The 11,029-nt window shown below is 41.8% G+C and overlaps 1 pseudogene; it reads right to left on the bottom strand.

Moving 5' to 3' along the window:
- Positions 1-559: 559 nt before the first annotated feature.
- On the bottom strand, positions 560-9,575 carry LOC129150479 (chromobox protein homolog 1-like; annotated as a pseudogene).
- Between the last annotated feature and the right edge of the window lie 1,454 nt (positions 9,576-11,029).

Here is an 11,029-nt window from a genome sequence, read left to right as displayed (position 1 = left end):
GGTCCCAAATTTTAATAAAAACAATGCTACTCATCTCCCTTTCTACCCCATCCCTCCCACCCCCAAATAGTACAGCAGTAATAGCTAAAAACTACACACATGCTACACTGTAAAAATGCAGCTAACACTATTGGGAAGAAGGCTGTGGGTTGTGGAGATGCTCTTTGAAGATCTACAGTATCTTTTTGCTCTCACACATACCCATTCTGCAAGTTTTGTCCTTCATAGAAGGCCCTTCCCTTTTCTCAGCAAAGTGCAGAATGAATTGCCTTGAAACACTTATCCTCCTTCCCCTCCACATGGATGGGTGTGCAAACTATGCAGCATGGAATGGCTTTAAAGCACTTGGGCTGCTGTAGGGCACAGAAACTATACTGGCTCTTTAAAGGACATCTTCTCAAGCCACTTCTATGGTATCAAGACAAGTAGAACTCCTTCTCCTCCCCACTTGAAACCCACAGTCAGATGTGACAGGGACTTGTACTCAAGAGACTTAATTCTTGTCATCTTTTTTGTCATTATCCTCTGAGGGATAGGAATGCCATGCCAGCCTTTCCTCCTAGAAGGATATGACAACCTGGGGGCACTTGACATTGGCTTCCTTGGCTGGGACCAGGTCAGCCTCATCAGAGTTTTTCCATTTCATCAGGAACATGAGCTCTCCACTGGAGTCTGTAGCTCCAATAATCCGTTCTGGCTCCAAACCCCGGGCAAAGCCTCGAGGCTTTTCTGGCTCTTTTTTCTTCTTCTCTGGTTTGCTCTCCTCTCCCTTATCTTCAGAATCAGAGTCAGCTTTGCGCTTGTCGCCTTCTGATTTATCTGTCTCATGTGCTATTTTCTGTGACTGTAAAAACTCAGCAATGAGGTCAGGGCAATCCAAGTTCTATTCTGGCTCCCACGTGTTGTCCTCATCTGAGAACCCCTTCCACTTGAGGAGGTACTCCACTTTGTCCTTTACCACTCAACGGTCGAGAACTTTTTCCACCATATATTCCTCTTCCTCCTCTTCTAGCACCTCCTCCACTTTCTTCTTGTTTTGTTTTTTTTCCCCATAGTGCCCGCCAGTTTTCTGGTATAAAGGGTGACACTGCTCAGAGAAGCGCCCAAAATCACGAGAGGAATCGGTGCTGTGCTACTGGTGAATCATGTCGGGGGGCCGGAGGAGTGGTGCCCAGAAAAGCAACAGGCTGGGTGGCCGCAGTCGAGACCCTCACTGAAGCAGCATACCACAGGCCCAAGCCAAAGGCCCTCTCTTTAGCTGAACAAAAGAGCCTCTCACTCTGCCACCAATAAAAGAGAAATATGCAAATTGACCACACCTCTGTGACGCCCACCAGCCAATCAGGAATGAGTATGCAAATTAACCCGACAAAGATTGCAAGTTAATTTGCATAAGCAGGTGCTGAGTGGCTAGGGTAGGGCTGGAACATCCGCTGTATCACCACACTTGCGTGTGTGCTGGCCACCAAGCAGCCAGGGTGGGGCAGGATGCCTGGCTTTGTCACCAAGCACCCCGGTTGCTCTGGCCCATTGGGCTGGGCTGGGGGCATGCCCTGAGCCACGCGGCGGCCACCTGGAGCACGCCCCAAGACTGGCAGACACACACACACACACACACCTGCAGCCTCAGGGTCTCAGCCTTGGAAGTGCTGCACCCCCACGGAGTGATCCCCCCACCACACACACATCTGCAGCCTCAGGGTCTCAGCCTTGGAAGCATCCGCACCCCAGAGACTGATCCGCCCCAACGGCAGCCTCAGGGAGTCAGCCTCAGAACTTCCCTTGCCCCCAGCCAAATGATTGTGCGGGGCGGGGGGTGGTGGGGAGGGGGGGTGGGGAGGGAGGGAAGGGGCAGGGAGAGTGAAGGGGTGAAAGGGAAGGGAGGGGCAGGCGGGGGTATCTGGGCAATGCTGCCCAGCAAATCTCTCCCATTGGGCAGGGAGGTAAATGGGTTTTTTAAAAAGTCTTTACAAACCGCAAAGGAAATGTCTGAGGTAGGTTTCACATCAGAAGTAACTTACAACTAATTTCTGAAGGAAAACTGTTACATTGCAGTTATATTACTAGGGAGGTACCAGCAGCGGTGGCGGGTGCTCCCTGCCCTGGTTCCTCAGCACCTCTGGCCGGGCTTGAGCCCACCCAGGAAGACCTTTTCCCCTACAGTTTTCACCAAGGCAGGGAGGTTTTGTAGACATGAATAAGAAGTGCCCACGCACAAGTCCTGAAGATGCTGGGGCGGCAGAAATGACAAACAAACTGGGAAAAGAGCAAAACCAGAGACACCACTGATCCCAACATAGATCATCTTTTTCTTCAGATGATGGTGTGTTTCCCTCTTCATCGTCTTCTGGAAGTGAGACAGATTCAAGTACTGACGATTCTACCAATGGAAAAGTTAAGAGAAAGAGAGGACAGAAAAGGAATAAAAGAAGAAAAGAAAGGACAAAAGATGAAACATCAAGAAAAAAAAAGAGAAGGAAAAAAGGAGGAAACAACCACATGATATCACCTTTCCAAGGTCTCATGAAATTTCTGTTTAAGGAGGTTATTTTATGACACTTTTAGTTTGGGTTTACATTTATACTGGTTTGTCAAGACCACAGCAGGTATAGTGTCCAATATATTAAAGAAAAAACCCTATCTAATAAAAGAGGGACTATGCAGGCAAGGGCAGTTGGGGGCAACCAGGTCGGCAGGGGAGGGCAGTTGGGGGCGATCGGGCCAGCAGGGGAAGGCAGTTAGGGGCAAGCAGGCTGGCAAGGGAGGGCAGTTAGGGGTGATCGGGCCATCAGGGGAGGGCAGTTGGGGGTGACCAGGCCTGCTGGGGAGGACAGTTAGGGGCAACCAGGCTGGCAGGGGAGGGCAGTTGGGGGCAATTGGGCCAGCAGGGGAGCAGTTAGGCATTAATCAGGCTTGCGGTGGAGTGGTTAGGGGGTGATCAGGCTGGCAGGCAGAAGCAGTTAGGGGCAATCAGGCAGGCAGGCAGGCAGGTGAGCGGTTGGGAGCCAGCAGTCTTGGATTGGGAGAGGGATGTCTGACTGCTGGTTTAGGTCCACAGGGATTGGGCCTAAACTGGCAGTCAGACATCCTCCAAGGAGTCCCAGATTGGAGAGGGTGCAGGTTGGGCTCTGGGACATACACTCCCCCCCCGCCAATGGACAAATTTTGTGCACCGGGCCCCTAGTCATTTTAATAAAAGATTAGTTATTTGAATCCAGGGATTTTATCAAAGTAATTTGCAAGTCCTTAGAGATGGATTATCTGGGCCAACATAACTTAATAATGGGTCCTTAATATACACTTTTTTGGTTCATTAAAGTCCATGTTTCTGAAGAATTTCGTGCCTTTCATTTGAGTACTTGGCACTATTTTATTTCTTCATATCATTTCATTGATAAACTTACAATTTTTTTTCTCTAACTTTTATTTCCATTAAGCTTGTGGAATTGCTGCCAGTCAGAAATTTTTCAGAATTGTCATTTCAGTTGCCTTGGAATTTTGATTCACAAACAATAGTGCTATAATGCCCGTAATGCCAGTAATGCACTCTAACTATGTGAGCCTAAGCACCGCAGTATGAGAGTCCAATGATAATCAAGTGTTACAGCTGCTGACTGAGCCTCAGATAGGTTAGCAAATACCTCAAATTGCATAGCAATTTATAGCAGAACAGAGATTAAAACTCATGTTCCCTAACTCCCTGTTTAGCCTCTTTTGTATACTCAATAGATTTTTTTTTCACCATTTGAAGATTGTTATACTAGTAGAACCTTCACATACCCCAGAGAGCAAATAAGAGATTTACGTATTCTAATGTGTTTGTCCTGTTAAAATATGTTTACATCATCTATATTTTGAAATATTTCATGGAGTGTGTTTGATAGAAGCAAGATTCCTTTAACTTTGTTGTAAGAAGCCACCTGGAGCTCTCAGTATACATTGTGTAAAATCATTTGGAAATCATTGGTAATTTGGCAAGACACACGATGAAATGAAAAACAAAGAAATTAGGAAATTACATTACGAAAGTCCTTAGAATATGTATTTTTCTATGTATATTTTATTTATTTATTTTTTAAAATGTGTTTTTATTGACTTCAGAGAGAAGGGAGAGGGAGGAAGAAAGAGAAACATCTCACATGGGTCGGCTGCCTCTCACATGGATTGGCTGCCTCCTGCACACCTCCTACTGGGGATTGAGACCACACACCGAAACGTAAGCATGTGCCCTGACCAGGAATTGAATCTGCGTCCTTTCCGTGGCCAGGAGGACAAACAACCAACTGAGCCACACTAGAGGAATGGTTGCCTGTTCCAGGTTTTTGTTTTGTGTTGTTTCTTCCTGTTGGGGGCATGAACTCTTTCTTGGTAATATGTGACTAGCCTTCCCATGGTTAGTATTTCATGGCCTGAGTTAATAGGTTCTTAGTAGGGGTGGTAAAATTCTGTGGTAGGGACACATAGAAGACAAACATGGGTGGGTGAGTTCTTTGGAATAAAACACACTGTAAACATTATGGATTACTTTTTCATGTGACATTGAACTTACTGATTAAACTATTGCCAAAGGAACTGTTTTTCACTGATGGGTTGAGCTACTCTGAGACCTTTTCACAAGGCCATCTAAAGGACAGTAAGAGGATCAAAATGATGGTCACTGTCCCAGACTACTTCCTTTCTGATTTGGAGGTAATGTAAGTGAAAGAGTAGGAGTTAGCTTTCCAAATCTGCCAAGTATGTGAGTGTTCAAATTGTACTTGTGTAGTACTCTTTAGTGTTTTATCCAATATTCCTACATTTAATTCTCTATTCCACAAGCTTCATGTGCTATCCACACAGGGGATAAAATGCTACATTCTACCTAAAATAAAGCTCTGTGAAGCTCATATTTGGCTACACTCAGATATAATAGTAGATGAATTCACCAAATAAGGTTGTCCTACACCCAACTTCAAATGCATGAGCTTATTGTATAGATACCTCTCATTCATTTATGTAAAATGAGATTAAAAATGAGCCAGACACAGTGTTGTAGATCATATCAAAATTCTCTGTCATTATGCAGGTGTGTTTATTTCTTCTATGCGAGGGCCTCCTCATATTGCCTCAAATGGATACTGTGTGAGAATGGCCTTGTGAAAAGGTCTCAGAGTAGCTCAACCCATCAGTGATAAACAGTTCCTTTGGCCATAGTTTAATCAGTAAGTTCAATGTCACATGAAAAAGTAATCCATAATGTTTACAGTGCGTTTTATTCCAAAGAACTCACCCACCCATGTTTGTCCAGCAGTGGACCTTCATTTTTTTTTCTCCAGAAGTGTGGTGGAAAAACCCTAGATCACCTTTTTGGATTCTTATTACCCAAGTTACTAAGAATATTACCAGTGGCATACAGGAAGCTTAGCCAATGTGCAGTCAGAAAAGGTGTTTCCTCTATAGTTCACACACAATGGAGGGCTGGGCCCTGCCCAGGCCTAAAACCTCTGGCTGAAGCTTTAGGCCTGGGCAGGCCCCTCCAGCTCCCTCTGATCACCGGCTCAGCCCCTGCCCAGGCCTGCCCAGACTGAAAGCCTCTTGGGCAGGAGCGGACCCCCAGTTCCCTACAATCAGTCGCAGGGGGTCCGCTCCTGCCCAGGCCGAAAGCAGACCCCCAGCTCCATGCCCAGGTGATCAATCGCAGGGGGTCCGCTGGTGTACCAGGCCGAAGAAACACCCAGCTTCCTGGGATTGATTGCAGGGGGTCCGCTCTTGCACCAGGCCAAAAGCCGCAGCCGGCGGCTTTTGGCCAGGAGCTGGAGCAGACACCCAGCTCCCCACCTCTGATGGCAGGGCGTCCGCTCGTGCACCAGTTCAAAAGCCGCCGCTGCCGGCTTTCGGCCTGTTGCTGGAGCGGACACCCAGCTCCCCGCCTGGACCCTGAGCAGACACCCAGCTCCCCGCCTGGAGCCTGAGCAGACACCCAGCTCCCCGCCTCCGATGGCGGGGGTCAGCTCTGGGCACCTGTGTATGCAAATTACCCGCCATCTTGGTCGGGTTTTTTTGCATACTCGCTCTGATTGGATGGTGGGCATGGCTGGGCTGGTGGACGGGGCTTGGGCGTAGCAAAGGTGCGGTCAATTTGCATATTACTGTTTTATTAGGTAGGCTATCATAGTAAGATATCTTAAGATTAATTTCAAATAGGTGTAATTTCAGATCTTATAGAATCACATAGCCTTGAAGAATTAAACAGAAAGGCATTGACATATTTTCAAATACAGTGTGGGTGAAAGAAAATATGGGAAATGCAAATGTTTTTTTCAGTCCAGGGACTATTAGATTTAGTTAGTACTATTCCTTACCCATGAAAACTTCCATTTCTAGGGGACAATACTCATTAAAAACATTTGTGTACATCCAAGGTTTGTTTTTTTTTACCTTAAAGAGATATATTATATCCCAATTTTCCAAAGAAAAGTGGCCAGTTCAAAGTTCTATGACCAGTGTCAAACAAACTAAAGCAATCAGTGTAAGCCAGGTGATGCCATTAGAATTTCAAAGGTTACCGTGTGTGGGCTTTAGAATTTGTTTAGAGAAGCGTGATAACCTTGACTCTTAGTGAAATACAAATTTATCACTCTGAGCCTCATTGTCCACATTTAAATCACTATTTTTTTTCCCTGAAGGTTCAGGTAATTATATTTCACTATAGATTACTTGGTCCTCATAGCTGAGTGATTATATTTTAAGTTTGCTTTTCCCTGTGCCTTTCCATTTTAAATTATCATATTTAGAGTTTAATTTTAATTCATTTTACTCAACTCAATGGCAAGTGGCCTAACACAGCTATTAGGCATCTACAATGGTCTTTGTGCCTATAACAGGATTAGGCTTGACTTGATTGCCAAACTCAAGTTCAGGCTCTTGTGTGTTCAGTTTTTAAGTGCTAAAACAGAAATAGACCTCGATTTTATCCTATAAACCAGCTCTCTCTCTTTTAACAAAAATCTCACTGGTTAACAAAGAAGAACCTTTAATTAAGAAATATTAACACTAATTGGTTGAGGTTAAACCTTCTCAAAACTCATTTAATAAATGCTCAGTATGCAAGCATTTACTAAGTGAGCACCTCTTAAAGCTCACTTGGATTTACCTTTCCCAGTTTTAATGTGATAGTTTGTCAGTTTTATTTTAAAGTTTCAAAAAACCCCCAAACATACCTTTCCAGTTTTAATGTGATAGTTTGTCAGTTTTATTTTAAAGTTTCAAAAAAACCCCAAACATACCTTTCTACTTTACAAGTTATAACCAAACAGAATTGTTATTGTTATTTCCTGATTTTATTCTTTCATTTGCCACTAAAATGCTATGTTTTTTTCTTGGATATTTGTGTTAGTAGTAGGTAAATCTTCCTCTTTTTTCATATATTATCTATTTTAGGCATTTTAAATGAAGTCTAGGATAATAGAAAGCTACTAGAGCCCAACTAAGAACCAGGGATTTTGTCTTGGCTCTGCCACTGATTTGCATTTTAACCTTAGTCAAGTTTGTTCTTTTCTCTGGACTATTCTCATTGTCTTCCAGTGCTGTTGAAATAATTATATTTAACATTTTACAAGATATTATGCTGCATTTTTATATATCATTATTGTAATCATTATTAGGTATTAGAATAAAAGACTAGTGCCGATTCAATTAAATTACGTGGACTATATTTTGAACTAAAAATACATACTCATGGTTTAACAAATAATTTCTTTTTAATTTGTGAGTTTGAATAGCAAGCATTAATAAATGCTCAATACCCTTAAATATATAAAATTAAACCATATTCCATTCAGAATGAAGTTAAATAAAAATCAATTTGGAACATAATAGAGAAACCAGAAATAAATCCTCACTTATTTGGTTAATTAATCTAAGACAAAGTAGGCAAGAATATCCAATGGAGAAATGAAGAATTGGCAGTCCCTTCACCAAGTGGTGCTGGGAAAACTGGAATGATACATGTAAAAATTGAAACTGGGATCACTCTTTCACACCATCCTATCTAATAAAAGAGAAACATGCAAATTGACCGCACCTCCGCTATGCCCACCAGCCACACCCACCAGCCACACCCACCAGCCAATCAGGAGCAAGTATGCGAATTATCCTAACCAAGATGGTGGTTAATTTGCATATCCAGGTGCAGAGCGAAGACTGAAGACAGTGTAGAAGGAAGCCAAGTGCTGCAGAAGGGAGCAAAGCTGTGGAGAAGCAAGCAAACGGGGCGGCGGAGGAGGGAGGGAAGCAGGCGGGGTGGCAGAGACCGCCTCAGGAAGCCCTATTCTTGCAGGAATCTTCCTGCAATGGGCCTCTCGTCTATAAAATAAACTCAAAATGGGTTATAGACTTAAATGTCAAACTCAACTATAAAACTCTTAGAAGATTCAGATAGTTAACTATTTGACATCAGTCATAAGTGATTTTTATTTTTGATATATAGTTGTCTAATCACTATGCTATCCATATGAAATTAATACAAAATAGTATTTAATGCAAACTGTAATTGAAAAAATTAAAAAAATAAACCCTTAGGAAAATTGATTAATGTAAAAAAAAGTAGAGTAATCTTTAAACGTATTTTACAGTATCATGAATTAAAATAAATTGGATTTACTTTCACATTAGGTTTTTGCATATATATTATTTATTTTACTTTTTAAATAAAAAGATATTTTAATTAATTAATTTTAATTTTTATTGTTGAAAGTATTGCTTATGTCCTCTTTTTTTTTTTTTTTTCCCATTGACTCCCTCCAGCCAGCTCTCACTTCCAGCCCCAGGCCTTCACCACCCTAATGTCTGTGTCCAGAGGTTATGTATATATGCATATTAGAGGCCGATGCATGAAATTGTGCACTCAGGGGGGTCCCTCAGCCTCGCCTGCTCCCTCTCACAGTCTGGGAGCCCTCAGAGGTACATGAATCATGGTACATCCACACAGCAGAAAATCACACAGCAGTGAAAAATAAAAGGAATGAGGTAGATCTTATCCTATATAATAAAACCCTAATATGCAAATTGAAAGAATGGCGGAACATCTGGTTGCTGTGACATGAGCTGCCCCCTGGTGGTCAGTGTGCTCCTACAGTGGGAGGGACGCTCAGCCAGAAGTTGGGCCCACTTCTGTGTTCCATGCTTCCATGTCTCTGGTTCCACTCTATTCATCAGTTTATTTTGTTAATTAGATTCCACATATGAATGAGATCATGTGATACTTGTCTTTCTCTGACTGACTTATTTCACTTAGCATGATGTGGAGAAAAGGGCACGCTCATGCACTGCTAGAAGGACTGCAAATTGGTTTAGTCACTATGAAAAACACTATGGAGATTCCTCAAAAAACTAAAAATAGAACTACCCATAGGGTCCAGCATTTCCACTTCTGGGTATTTATCTGTAGAAAAGAAAAACATTAATTTGAAAAGATTTACAATATGTACCTCTATGTTTATTGCAGCATTATTTACCATAGCCAGGATATGGAAGCGTCCTGCATGTGACCTGACTGGGCCTGGAAATTGAACTTGCAACAGAGGAACATGAATCATGGTACATCCACACAACAGAAAATCACACAGCAGTGAAAAATAAAAGGAATGAGGTAGATCTTATCCTATATAATAAAACCCTAATATGCAAATTGAAAGAATGGCGGAACATCTGGTTGCTATGACATGAGCTGCCCCCTGGTGGTCAGTGTGCTCCTACAGTGGGAGGGACGCTCAGCCAGAAGTTGGGCCCACAGCTGGCTAGTGGGCCTAAGACAGGAGGCGGACATCCCCTGAGGGGTCCCGGATTGCCAGAGGGTGAAGGCAGGGCTGAGGGACCCCTCTAGTAGGCTAATATAGGGCCATCTTCAAGACAAGTGAAAAAGCGAGGTGTAGACTGTGTGTATCCTAAGCTCCTGTGTGTGTGGGGGAAGGGAGTGGGTATATGGAAGATTGTAAATGCGTGGATTGTCACTGACGAATCATCAAGAATTTTATTTTTTAACCATAATTTTCTCTGGGGTACTCTGGGAGGAGATTTACTCTTCATTGTTTGCTTTTATCATTTTTATTTTCAATTAATGTTGACATATATTATTATATTAGTTCCAGGTATACTCTCTAATGATTAGACATTACATAACTTAATAAGTTAGCATCCTGATAAATCTCACACCCATGTGACACCATGAGTAGCTATTAGATTATTATTATATTTTTGTATTTTAGAGTTATGAGATCTTCATGAAATATAGGAAAATCAATTCTCAGCTTCAAAAATGATGAATTTGATTTTTTTGTTTTCTATATTAACTATTGTATCAGAATATGATATTGCAGTGCAAAGGAGATTGAGAAACAAATACTATTATTTTCTTTTATTAAATGAAAAATAGGCACAAAGTAGATGTGTGCCTGACAGAGGCCTAGTTTTGTAAATTAGAAAACACTATATCCAGTTATAACAACTGCATGTTTGATGAAATCTTCCCTGGAAACTCATATTGAAAAAAGGCTAAGGTTAGAAATTGACTTAAAAAAGAAGTGCTTATTCTTCTTTCTCAGGAGGTAAAGAGAAGCCAATATAATTTATCCAAAAGGAAATTACTTTCTCTAATTAAGAAGTTAGAATAGCTTCCTTTTTTCTTTTCTAATTTAAGTTTTGGGGCTTTAAAAATAGTTTTTTCCAATGGAAATAATTCCATAGGCAGACATTCTTTTATTTCTATTCCTTAGTGGCCTGAAAGACAAGTCTGGCTCCATTATTCATGTTAAAAGCATATTTGGAATTAGTAATCTATATAGTTCAGGGTTTAGCTCTTTTAGTATGTCTTGTTTCCATGCTAAGAAATTGATTTGGCTAAATTTTTACAAATATGAAAAACAAAATGTTCAAATGGTAAATCACTCACAAATAACATGGAAATGAATAATGCACATAGGGACAAAAGTAGGTTTGCAGGTGCTTGTATGGAAAATAATGCAATCATTAGTAAGTAATTATACAACAGTAA

The sequence above is a fragment of the Eptesicus fuscus genome, chromosome 2, assembly GCF_027574615.1.
Source record: "Eptesicus fuscus isolate TK198812 chromosome 2, DD_ASM_mEF_20220401, whole genome shotgun sequence".
NCBI classification, from domain to species: Eukaryota; Metazoa; Chordata; class Mammalia; order Chiroptera; family Vespertilionidae; genus Eptesicus; species Eptesicus fuscus.
Note: the sequence above shows the minus strand (reverse complement) of the source record. Positions and strands in the feature narration are given on the sequence as shown.